The sequence below is a fragment of the Bos mutus genome, chromosome 13 (assembly GCF_027580195.1).
Source record: "Bos mutus isolate GX-2022 chromosome 13, NWIPB_WYAK_1.1, whole genome shotgun sequence".
Taxonomy (NCBI): Eukaryota; Metazoa; Chordata; class Mammalia; order Artiodactyla; family Bovidae; genus Bos; species Bos mutus.
The window spans coordinates 71,275,025-71,288,860 of NC_091629.1; the positions used below are offsets into that span (position 1 = coordinate 71,275,025).

The following is a 13,836-nucleotide window of genomic DNA, read 5'->3' on the forward strand; positions in this document are numbered from 1 at the left end:
GAAGAAGAAGACCTGGAGGAGCAGTACACCCCGATAGGGAGCCCTGCCAAGGCTGAGCAATGCTTTGTGCAGGAACATTTCACTGCCAACAACTCTCTCATCTTCTCCATCTCCAGGAAGTGCACCGAGGTCCCTTATGCCTCCATCCTCGTGGTCTCCAACACCGAGACACCCACTGGAGCCGGACATCTTAGAAGAAATCAGCAAGGTGGACGGTGCGGTGCAGGCTCTGACTGTGACCCAGGACAACAGAACCCAGATCCCCTACAGCAAGGTGTGCACTAAGAACCAGGGCTCCTGTGTCCCCCGGACCCCCCAACCCACTCTTGTTCGCCTGAAAAAGGAACAGGGGCCTCAACCTGAAAACCATCACCTTCCCCATCTACAGCCTAGCCAGTCAGATCGTCAACCTGGCCAACATCCTGGGAGGAACTGTCTTGGCGAGAGTATGGGGCTGAGCCAGTTACTCCTCCAGGCCAAAGCCATGCGGCTGCAGTACTACCTGAAGACAGGTGAAGGAGAGGAAAATGAACGTAGCAAGGCGTGGATGATCCATTTCCTGATGAACGTTGGCAGCCTTGAAGAGAGTCTGGCCTTGAAGAAGATCCAGGTACCTAGTGGCTGGGGTTTATGGGAGGCCAGGAGAAGGCGGGAGGGATAAGAGCACTCGTTCCAAGGACCATAGCAGCAGCGCTCCCGGATTATCAGATAGAGCCCTTGACTGGAAGCTAGGTGTGCTCTGCTTTATTTGATCCATAATCCAACTTTCTTAAAATAGCACACTGAAGAAAGCCACAATAGATTCTAAAAAAGAGTGGATATGTGTATAACTGATTCACTTTGCTGTACACATGAAACTAACACAACACTATAAAGCAACTATACTCCAATCATTTTTTTTTTTAAGTAAAAAGAGATAGGATGTAAAACAAACAAACAAACAAACAAAAAATGCCACAAATCTTAAATCCTTGGTAACATTCTGGTTAAAAACACAAATTGTACATTCTCAGGGAGGTCTGTTCAGTACAGACGTTGATCTTCAGGTTTAGTTTGGTTTTTCTGGTCAAATTACTCTGTAATTCTTGCTTTCAGTTTAAGCCTTTGCTGTTTCTGGGAGCCCCCTAAACTTTGTTTGAGTTCACTGGAATAAAAAAACAAAACTTTAAACAAAAGTTCCATGATGTTTTTGAGAAAGAAAGATGAGCATTTTAAAAGTAAATTTATAGTGCCAGGACATATTATCTGTTCAGTAATTTTGGGGCTGGCAAACCTAATACTCTGAATAAAACTGGTGAAAATGAGAAGATATCTTCTGGAAAAAGCCTTTTAATACTCAGGCCTTTCTGAAATGATGTTTGTACAATTAAAATAGTAAAAAATAAGGACTGAATAGAAGTTTAGAAAAAGAAATAATGTCTATAGTTCTTAAGTGCTTTCACAGTTTTATATAAGATTCAGATTTTGTGTATTCAGGAGTTTTAAACTTTAGATTTTTTTAAAGAAACTTTGAAAAGCATGCCAGAGATTTGTGGGAAGAAGAAAATCTTTATTACCTTCTTTATTTTAAAATCATAATCCATATATTTTGATTTTTTACTGAATTTTAATATTTAAATTAATAAGCTGTAGTTTTCAGTATCATATGTAACTCACACACAATATCAAATTGAAAGTCATTTACCTGAATATATTTTTGTGGCAGGTTGTCTACTTTTCATCACTTTCTAGACAACTGGAATTTGAGGCAAATTCTATGACAGTGGTCCCCTTGTTTCAATTGGCATGCCTTCTAATCATATTATTTACAATTCTATCATACTACAGGTAAAACAATTTTATTAGTAAACTCTAAAAAAGGTTTCATTGTGATAATAAATAAAATGTGTAGATATGTCGCTTAAGTATGTGATTTCCTCAGTTCTGTCTTTCCAGAGCACAGATTTGAAACAGCGGACCAGTGTTACAGCTCGCTTACAGCTCAGAGTTTTATTCAGCAAGCAAAGAAAAGTACACCCTCGAGGTGTGAGAGCAGGCCAATCCCAAAGGGGAGGCCTCGATCCATCTTGGTCCGGTCCTCAGATTTTCTTTGGTTCCACTTTCGCATGCTTTTTCCTTTCTTTGTCTTTTAGCCGCCACCATTTTGGACTCCTTTTTCCTATTTTTCCTATTCTAACTAACATTCCCACCTCAAGAGATAGGAGGCCCATTTCTTTGGGAATAGAGACGTCAAGCTTTCTCTGGCTACTTCCAGCTGAGTGGGGATAGCGAGGGGCACTGGACCTCCCCCTCTTGCTAGTCTGAAGCCTCAGAGTCCTTATAGTGGTGTTCATCTAAGAGTAAGTGATATTTTCCGTGGTTGGGTGTAATTTTATTTACTCTTGTTGAACTGGCATTGCATGTTGAGACTAAATGGGTTAATCAACAATACACGGAGCAATCATAGGCAGCATCAATATGGTGATAACAGAGATTAGTAGGGGCATTAGCCAACTCCAAATTCCCCATCGCCAGGAGAAGAGCCCCCAAAGAGAGATTGTAGCCACCTCAAAAACTCTGCAGCTCGTTCTTTGAGATCCTGTAGGATCTGAATGTTTTTCTTGAGGACTGTGAGACTTTCTTTAACTTGGCTGGAGATATTTACCCAGAAACAACACGTCTCATTCAAGATGGTTCAAGTTCCTCCTTGTTCAGGGATCAGGAGATCTATCTCTTGTCTATTTTGGAGTACAACCCCTGCCAAGCAGTATTGGCTGTTTAAATCTATCCTGAGAAATCGTATCCCCAGAAACTTAATTTTGGGGGTTATGATTAGAATGGCACGCATTTGTAGTCCTGAATAGGCATCTGTGATCTCCCACTCCTGTTTTGCCCCCTAGTTCCTTCATCCTACCAAGTTTTGCATGGGTCTATGTATTCTTTTCCACCAGTCAGGTACTCCTGTCCACTCTCAGCTGGTGTTCTGCATGCACTTCTGTGTCTGAAGGTGTACTGGTGATATATATGTGGAGAGAGATGTACTCCACGTCCACCTCTCCTCCACCATGTTGTTCTCTCCTCTCTCAGGATATTTTAAGTAACATTTTTAAACGGTATTTTCAAGCCAAGGAAACATGCCTTTGCTTTTAGTTTATTGACTATTCTTAATGGTGCGTTTTCATCAGATTGGGCTGGGCTAATCAGGAATTCTATAATTGGTCTTTGATTTGTCAGTGCTTGTTCAAACTAACTTTCAAAAAACAGTTAGGAATACTGGGATACAAAATTAGACCATGAGCAGCTCCAAATACCACCACAAGAAACAATCTTAAAAAATGTCCTGAAGATGTATGCTTTAGCTGCAGACAGGACACACACGCCTATTATTGTTGAAAATGCACTTTGTAACACAGGGTAGCCTAGCAGATACAATGCCTCAATGGTTTTTCAGTTTACTGAGGGCTCTGAACTCGAAACAAACACACAGGAAATGTGAGCAGAAAAGTCAAAAGAAAACCCTATACAAATGACAAGATTAATCATGGCTATGGAATCAAGATTGACATTCCAGAAGGCCATAAAACCCAAGAGGCGCATAATCACAGAAGCAATAGCAAAAGTTGCCCACAAAGAACATACGGGATGAGGAATTAACAATAAGGAAACAATGAACATAGCTGTTGATGCAACAGTCACATTTGAACAGTGTTTTCTAATATTGCAGAATACTGATGAAAATATATGAAAGCCTGGTTGTATACCATTAGGGGAACTTGACACTTCTCGGCCATGTCTCGGAACTGGTGTAACATCAGTTTCTTATTGCTTGAAGAAGACATACTCATGGTTTGAATGAAGGCCTGGGAACAAATGTTTACCTGTGATGATGTAATATTAATGTTATACACATTCCATTTAAAGTGGAAATTCCAATTAAAAAGTGCATTTATTGCTCAGAAAAGCTGTCACCATTTTTATCTTGATGGAGGTTTTCCATATATTTCATATATTCTCATAACCAAAACTCTGTAAGATTTTTATCTACATACTCACTGTTTTCAAAATGTGCCAGACATTTTTCCAATTTTTGCCTAGTATTTTTATCCCAATAGTCAAGATTCAGTAATGATAACCATAACCCTGGGACCATAACTTGAAAAATATTCTTCTACATTACTATATTGTGTGGTGTAGGAGTCATCACTTGCCAAATTTCGGAAGTCTAAACCTTCCTGCACTCAGAAACACCCGTATATACTACTTATGATGTACAAAGTATAGGAGCACTACAAAAAACCTGGACTCGGTGCTTGTGAGTAAAGTACTAAAATATTCTCTAAAGAATAGATGCACTGGATTCCATATGTAAAATAGATAGCCAACGGAAATTTGCTGTATGGCTCAGGAAACTCAAACAGGGGCCCTGAATCAACCTAGAGGAGTGAGATGGGGAGGGAGATGGGAGGGAGTTTCAAAAGGGAGGTGACATTTGTATACCTATGGCTGATTCATGTTGAGGTTTGATTGAAAACAAAATTCTGTAAAGCAATTACCCTTCAATAAAAAATAAATTGAAAAAAGAATAGATTCATTGGATGGAGATCAGCTTTATGTTCAGCTTGGAGAAAATTACCTGGGAGGCAAAAGGACTTTTTTAATGAGGAACATTTTTTGGTCAGGAGTTTCCTGCTTCTTCAGCCAGCGTAGATAGACTACTTCTCTTTTACCATCCATGGCCATAAACACTCCAAAACACACGATGTTATGAAAATAACAAAAGAGCAGGGTTGTTCCTATATAAATGTAAAAGTATTGCATGGACCTGAAAGAGGTCAGGTTCTCTTTATTATTATGAAAGAGGTCATAATTCCTGTATAGGAGGCCAGGACATTGGTGATGGTGGTGATTGTAATGGATACTGCCACTTTTGAATAGACATCGGACATCTGCTCGCTTAAGCTATCCATGAGGCTGGTCTTCTGCCAGGCAGAAATCATAATAAACATGTTGTCAACTCCAACACTTGTTAGAGAAAAAAACAGAGTCTCTGCATTGTTTAAACATCCATTTAAAATTAACAAGATGAATTCAAATGGTTTTCTTTGCCTGTCTCTCAAGGTCTCACTGATCTTGCAGTGTGCTTGTGTGAATGAATGACATGTCCTGTGCAAAGCAAGTGATGAACCCTGCACTGGGGTTTTGTGGTGCGTTATAATGACTGAAGGCAGACCCCAAAATGGAAGGTTTGTCGGGGTTTATATACCGACCTCCCAATGCCAAGAGACACCCAACATCCCTGTGAGGGGAAGGGCCAGAAATGGGTGAAGCGTGTGGACCAAATTTTCCTTTCTTGGTCAGCTTTTCCTGGTCTCTTTGACCATTCCATAATTGTGTGGGGAATTAGAACTACTAACCTAACCTGTCAGATCATAGACTTTCAAGGGACTTGTGATCCATGCCGTTACTCCGTACTTTTACTTAGACCTCAAACTATATGGATGAAAGCGCCTAGCCTTGCTAGGAGCTGAAAGTTACAAGGGCACGTTTGGGAGCAAGGTGGAGCTCTAGTTCCAGGAACATCTCTCAGGCTAGAGGTCATTCTCTTGGCTGGCTGCCTCAGGGTCCAGAGTCCTAAAAGTAAGTCTTTGTCATGGCTATGCCTCTGATCTATGTGGGTAGAAGCATTGCCCCTGATCATGAGGTTTTTGAAGACACAGACTGGGAATTGCAGGATCTGGTCAACTTGGAAGTGCAGTGGGCTTCCTTTGGTAGTGCTAGCTCTCAGCAGACCAGAGAAAGCTCTCCAATGGCTTGTCTCTCAACTCCCTAGATATTCCTTTTGTGGAATCTCTGGGAATGAACTGGAAGGATTGGCCCTAGTAAGTTTAGCACAGAAATCACTTTTTCCTCACTGGCTGACCCTCCAGTCTCTCTTTTGCTGTCACATATACTGGTGTGGCAACACTAAAAAGAGACATCTTGGATTTCTTGTTCGTCTCTTTATAACCCAAAGCTTCTACTGTGTTCAGGACTGTACTCGGGAATGTGCATACACACATGGAACATGGATGCTTCCCCTAGAAGACGAGCTTGGGAAACACTCCAGGAAAGCTACTCTGCTCCACCCCAGGTGGCATCAGAGGAGGAGTGAAAATCAGACAAAGGTCTTCATGGTGAGGAACTGGACATCAGTCTGGGATGCCATCAGGCCTACCCCTGGTGCATCTCCACCCCACCTCGGTGGTGGAACTGGGAGGGACTGATAAGTCACCTTTGTCAGTAAGGGACAGACTAAGTCCAAGCAGGGAAGGAAAGCTTCGGTGGAACGTCTGTCTACACCCCAATCTAGAGCAGGGAGGGACACCTCCGGTGGAAAGAAGCCACGGCTGTGGATGCTGCTTTTTTCTCTCTTACAGATGGGAGCTTCCCTGGTGGCTCAGAGGGTAAAGCATCTGCCTGCAGTGCGGGAGACCCGAGTTCGATCGCTGGGTTGGGAAGATCCCCTGGAGAAGGAAATGGCAACTGACTCCAGTATTCTTGCCTAGAGAATCCCATGGATGGAGGAGGCTGGTAGGCTACAGTCCACGGGGTCGCAAAGAGTCGGACACGACTGAGTGACTTCACTTTCACAGATGGGAGCTAGCAGATCCAGAACCACCTCTTTAAAATGTATTTTTTTAAATGGGGACAATTTTGATTCCCAGAGTTTAAAAAAGACATGCCTGATCTTTGTCTTTGATACCAAATGGCCATGGTAGCCTTTGGAAGATGGGGAACACTGGTCAGCTGAAGGGTCTCAATTATAATACTGTTTCACAATTAGATCAGTTCTGTAGAAAACAAGAGAAATGGGTAGAACTGCCATATGTGTTGCTCTTTATCTCTCTGCGAGACATGCAAGACTTATGTCCTAAGGGTGCAGATTTGGCTGTCAAACCTTCAGCAGCCTCCTCTTCTCTTACTTTGCCCCTGTATCTAGGGCTCCCAACTAAACAGGCTGACTCAGGGCACCCTTCCAGAAGGGGATGCCTCAGTCTCAGTAGAAACTCAAACAGTCCCATTTCATAAAAGCCTTTAGAGGACTAACTTTATGACCTTACTTGGAGAGATGTAACGTATGTCTTGGGACAGATGCTGACTCCTGACTCGAGAACTCGAGTTTTGGGAGAAGCTACTACTTTTGAAGATGAATGGCTTGAGGATGAGACAAGGGGAAAGAGGAAGCACAAAATAGCTCTCCTCCTTCCTGGGAGCCAAGCACTTCCCATGACAAGCCAGACTGTGACTATAGCATGCCTAAACGAAGGTGGGATCAGAACTACTTTTCCAGGTGTGTTCTTGAAGGATTCATGCCAGTGCGCACTAAGACTTTACACTATGCTAAGTTGGCTGACACAGAACAGGGAGAGAAAAAATCTCCTGAAAAATTCCTAGATAGACTACAAGAGGCTCTCCACAAGTTTACTGACTTTGATCCCAAAAATACAGAGGAAGGAATAATCTGAAAAATAGATTTCTCACTCAGTCAGCTCCAGATATCTGCCATAAGTGATGAAAACAGGCATTTGGACCAAATCAGTCTTTAAAAGACTGTTAAAGCTGGCTCAGATGGTATATCATAGTAAAGAATACAAGGAGGAAAGTAGGAGAAAAAAAACTGACAAAAGAATGAAGCCCCGACAATGGCTCTTAGATCAACTCTGAAACAGACTGAGGAAAAGTGCCCAGAGTAACCTAGGTGAAAAGGGGTGGACTTGTTATTACGGTGGAAACAGAGGCATCTCTAGCTGGATTTGCCCTCAGGCATCTAAGCTGTGCCCGGCTCCACGTCCGGTCTATAAAATGACCACACCTGAGGAGAGGCCGCCCTCTGAGACACAGGCCCCAGGGGTTGGACTCTCAAGGCAACCGGGACTGAAAGTGCCTGGGGGTCCCCATACAAGGTCCCATTCTAATTACACCTGTGGAACCCTGGGGATTAATAACTGTGGGGGGCCAATGGATAGATTTTCTTTTGCACACTGGGGCAACTTTCTCTGTGCTCACTGAAGCCCCTGGTCCGCTTTCCTCCTGATGCACTATTGTTATGGGACTGTCAGGATGAGTCAAACGCTATTATTTCAGTCATCTTTTAAGCTGCAACTGGGTCTCCGTGCTGTTTTCTCACAAGGTTCTGATCAAGCTGGAGTCTCCCTCACCCCTTCTAAGGAGGCATATACTGAACATGGTCCAGCCTCTGTTTTCATGAATATGGAGCCTGCTCTTTTAAGTGAACAAAATGTAAATCCTAGAGTGTGCACTGATGGAAAAACTGTGGGTTGAGCACAAAATGCTGTTCCTGTTGTTATCAAGCTCAAAACCCCTCACTTATTTTCACATCAAAAGCAGTATCCACTAAAGCCTGAGGTTAAGGAATGGGTGAAACCTTACTATACTGACTTCTCATGATGTTAAGGGGGATCTTAAACTCTAAAGTTCAGAGCAACAATGTTCCATCTTGAAGCTACTGTAACTCAAGGGGTGTCAAGACTTCCAGGAATAGAATATTCCTTACACTGTTCCTAGAGACCCCCATCTTCAGGAAAGGCTGGAAAGGCGAATGCCATTATTAAAGGCCATCCATGTGAGCTAACTCAGGAAACACAAGACAGTTGGTTTAAAGTTTTACCCATGACTTTAACGAGGGCTTGAACTGCCCCTAAGAAGGGACTGTCTCTATGAGACTGTTTTCATGCACAGATCTTGTCATACATCCTGAAACCTTAGAATTAACTATGTGACTCAGCTTTCAGGTTTTCAACCTTGTCAGCAAAGGCTTGGCATGGTGGGTTTCTCCACTACAAGGAAAGGACTTTCTTCAGCTCTGTGAATACCTGCACTGACAACAAGCATATATGATATCTCGTCTTCTTCTGATGACTTCTGTTGCTGCTGCTAAGTCGCTTCAGTCGTGTCCAACTCTGTGCGACCCCATAGACGGCAGCCCACCAGGCTCCTCCATCCATGGGATTCTCCAGGCAAGAGTACTGGAGTGGGGTGCCACTGCCTTCTCCACTGATGACTTCTAACAACCCTAAAATGGACTGATTCAACTATGGACATAATGTGACTTTTAATTTTGATTATGATTTAACTTGGTTTAATGGGTATTTTGCCTTACATCTGTAACTGTAAAATGGGGTTTGTTTCTAACCATCTGAAAGCTTCTAAGTTACAAATGGTTGTCCAGGCTCCTACGAGTGCCACAGCCTCCTCCAACTATTACTTGGGGACCCTGGATCAGAGACCCTCAATATGACAGTTAGGAGAATATATTGCCTCAACAACTTAGGGACAATGCCCTTCAACAGAAGGAAGTAGTTATGGAATGAAAACGATGGCCCTTTCCCTTGGCAACAAGATCCTCCTAAAAGAAAAGGGGGGAATGAGAAAGTCAATTCCTAGGTAGGTTGATAAGAAGACCAGGGTCCCTGAGGAGGAGAAAGGGGTCCGGAGCCCTCAAGAAGGAGAAAGAGGTCTGAGGCTCCCAAGGAGAAAAGGACAAACGGTCTTTTCTACATTGCTTTGTCTTAGTGAATATAACAATGCTTCTTGCTCAAGGACATGTTTCTCCTTAACAAGAACCTTCTGACTAATCCTGTCATCTTAAAATGGATATTATGGGAGTGGGTCTGGTAATATCTTTCTATTGTTCATTCTAATCTTGTTCATTTAAGATGTATGTTGTGGGCGTGGGTCTGAAAAAAGTATATAAGGCCTTGAAAAGACTAGCTTGGGGAGCACTCTGCCTCCCCTTCTGATGTCTATGTCAAAAGCTTTCTCTGTCCCTTTTTATACTTTAATAAAACTCTGCTACACAGAAGCTCTTGAGTGATCAAGTCTGGTCCCTGGTGGAGAAGAAGCTAAATATTCTTCTTTGGAGATCACGAATCCAACATCATTCACCGTACACTATCATACAATTAGCCTGTTTTTGTTTTTTCCTATTCTAAATCACACTGAAATGAACATACGTCTTCTATTTTGTGAGCACCTGTCCAATAACTAGGACGAATTACCAGGAGTGGAATTGGCAGGTCAGAGTCCATTTAAAATTTTTAAGTCTTTTGATTTGTTGCAAAGTTATATTTTAAACGTGTACCAATTTACAAATTTCCCTCAGCAGAATGTGTGTTTATTTGCATACAACCTTCCCCAAACCTTCAGTCTTGCTGTAATATTCATTAATCTAATAAAAGGACAAGGTGTCTCACTTTTGGTTTAACTTGCATCCCTTGATTAATGGAAAGGTCAAATATTTTTTTCTTATATTTTCAATGATTAGTGTTTTGGATTCTGTGTGTGTGTGTATGTGTGTGTGAACTGCCTGTTCATGTCCCTGGTCTGTGTTTTTCCATTTGGGGTACTAAATTTTTCTAACTCTTAAAGGTACATAAGACAAAGACTGAGATGGTTGGATGCCATCACCAACTCAATGGACATGAGTTTGGGTAAATTCCAGGAGTGGGTGACAACAGGGAGGTCTGGTGTGCTGCAGTCCATGGGGTCACAAAGAGTTGGACACAACTGAGCGACTGAACTGAACTGAACTGAAAGGCACATAATTCCATTTGATTTTCTTTTTCTCCTGATTCCTCATTTTGCATCTGTAGAGTCACTGATATATAACTATTTTGCCTAATCTAACACAATATCCTTCCTTTACGCACCCCACACCCCCACATACACAGTGTGCAGCCTCATGCTTTGTTTTACTCACCTACAATAAGAAATGGTGAATTTGCAATGATGATCAAAAATGGCACCCCAATGTACATCAGGTCAAAGCCACTCACCACTGCCAAGGCAGCAGAAATGACTCCAAAGGCTGCGACCCACATTTTGTTCCGTACACAGACACACCTGTAAATTTGGAGGGAAAAGTCATGGAACTTGCAGTGGTAGCTTCCATACTGAAATTCCAGCAACCCATAACATTCTTTACTCAGACATCTCTTCAGAGCCCTCTTGCACAGTATTTCCCATACCTGTCTGCTGGAGAACTTTAATTTCCAGGCACTAACCCAGACCAACTGAACAGAAGATGGGGAGAAGGGGGAGGCACAGACAGAAAAGTTGGGAATCTGTGCTGTTACCAAACTATACTGGTTGATTTTTATGCAACGAGCCAAGCATCAATCCACTGACTGGACTTTCAAAACAACAAAGATATACTGCGGCTGCTGCTAAGTCGCTTCAGTCGTCTCCGACTCTGTGTGACCCCATAGACAGCAGCCCACCATGCCCCGTTGTCCCTGGGATTCTCCAGGCAAGAACACTGGAGTGGGTTTCCATTTCCTCCTCCAATGCATGAAAGTGAAAAGTGACAGTGAAGTCACTCAGTTGTGTCTGACTCTTAGCGACCCCATGGACTGCAGCCTACTAGGCTCCTCTGTCCATGGGATTTTCCAGGCAAGAGTACCGGAGTGGGTTGCCATGCACTGCAAATAGCCAATTCCACTCTGATCTTCAAAGGAGCATGAATGGAAGTAAGCAGTATGAAAGTGCCCAGGTCTAGGGATCTTCTCACCCACTTATGAGTCCAGTTAGCCATAAAGACAATCCTAAATATCTCCTGTATGTCAAAGCTGGTTTAATATATATTGTGGCTAACCAAAAGAATGAAAGCCTTCTTCTAAAAGATTTTTGTGGTTCTCCTCTGCTAGAGATGTGTGTTCCAGAAAAGAGGCTGTGTGTGTGTGTGCTCAGTCGATTCAGTCATGTCCGACCGTTTGTGACCCTATGGACTCTAGCCTACTAGGCTCCTCTGTCCATGGGAGTCTCCAGGCAGAATTAGTGGAGTAGGCTGCCATGCCCTCCCTCTAGGGGATATTCCCCACCCAGGGATCAAACCTGAATCTCCTGTGTCTCCTGCATTGCAGGCAGATTCTTTACCACTGAGCAACCGGGGAAGCCCAAGAAAGGTGGCTACTTAATTATGGGAAAAAAAGTAACATGTAACCCATTTTGAATAACATCATATGCCTGTTTCTTGGTTGGACCAACAAAAAATGGGAATATATACACAGCATTTTAAAAAGACTGGATTTAATACTTAAACTCCCCAACAAGCACAACTTTCCATCTTAAAACATTGACAACAATCTCTAGGTTTCTGTTTTACTTCGTTGCTAACTTCTTCAAAAGAAATGACTGATAACTGCCTCTAGAAACTTTTAGTAGAAGAGAGAAACTAAGTTGGTTTGAAGACTAGCAAAGTCAACTATGGAAGTGGAGTTACTGATTCCCAAAGAGCAAGAATATACCTAAGACTTTGTTCATGCCAGGCCACACTGAAATAACTAAACTTTCCTCTTATTAAAACAGCTATGTGTGTCTGTATTTCACTTTTTCTCAAATTGCTGGTGTTAGCAGTTAAACTCAGGGCCCCAAATCAACATACACATACACACACATTCACAAAATATTTTGTTTTGATTACAGAAAAAATTTGATTGCAACCAATACTTTCTTAAAGCAACAACATTGGTTTACAGGAGTTTAAGATAAAAGTACCACAGATGAACCTTGAAATCAGAAAGATTAACAGGATAAAACCTACATCTGACATGTTTAGCTCTATTCCCTCTTTCAGGTCTCTGGATTGTTGATATAAATTCTTCACAGGATGGGGGAGTGAAGTATATTACTGGCTAGAGTGATTATTTGACTTTGACTAGTTGCTGTGTTGATTCTCTCTGCTGCTGCTGCTGCTAACTCGCTTCAGTCGTGTCCGACTCTGTGCGACCCCATAGACGGCAGCTCACCAGGCTCCCCCATCCCTGGGATTCTCCAGGCAAGAACACTGGAGTGGATTGCCATTTCCTTCTCCAACGCATGAAAGTGAAAAGTGAAAGTGAAGTCGCTCAGTCGTGTCCGACTCTTAGCGATCCCATGGACTGCAGCCTACCAGGCTCCTCCGTCCATGAGATTTTCCAGGCAAGAGTACTGGAGTGGGGTGCCATTGCCTTCTCCATGATTCTCTCTAAATGACCTTTATTTTAATGTTCAATAGGCAATGGAAGGGAAGACGTGTATGTAGAACACTAGTGAAAACACTTGAAGATTTTCTAGTCCCCAAGAAGGACTTTGGTTAAGCAGTTTCTCAGAATGACTTAGGAGAGTCTTAGAACTTTAGATTCCTGCAATCTTGGAACATAGCTCTGCAGACTCTGATCTACAGTTTGTAGAGAAGTTGCAGAATCCATGTGTCTAAAAATTTCTACATGTGATTCCAATGCTCAGGCGGACTTGAGCATCACTGGCAGCAAAATGACCAATCAAAACAGCTCACTAGAAAAACAGACACTACACATTGGAGAAAGCATAAATCAGGAGTTCCCTGGTGGTCCAGTGGTTAGGACTCCTTGGTGCTTTCACAGCTGGGGCCTGGGTTTGCCCAAAAAAAGGCATCAGTGGATGAAATGAAGGATAATAAGCTATAATATATACATAATATAAACACCCAAACAATAGAAATAAGTCTTTCCTTGTCAGCAATTATTTTAAATCTAAACAGATTAAACTTTCCAATAAAAAGGCAGATATTGTCATAATGGAAGGAAGGAACACTTCCTAACTCTTTTGATGAGGCCATGTTACACTGATATCAATGCCAGACTAAGATATCACAAGGAAGCTACAGATAATACTTCTTATAAATATATATACAAACATCCTCAATAAAATTCGAGCAAACACAATTCAATAAGCATATTAAAAGGAGTATACATCATGACCACGTGGGATTTACCCAGGAATGGAAGAGTGGTTCAACATGAGAATATCAATCAATGTAATGCAGAACACTTTCAGAAC

The 13,836-nt window shown here is 42.3% G+C and overlaps 1 pseudogene; it reads right to left on the reverse strand.

Annotated features, from left to right (window-relative positions):
- Nucleotides 1-2,071: 2,071 nt before the first annotated feature.
- On the reverse strand, nucleotides 2,072-11,004 carry LOC138990492 (patched domain-containing protein 3-like; annotated as a pseudogene).
- Nucleotides 11,005-13,836: the final 2,832 nt, after the last annotated feature.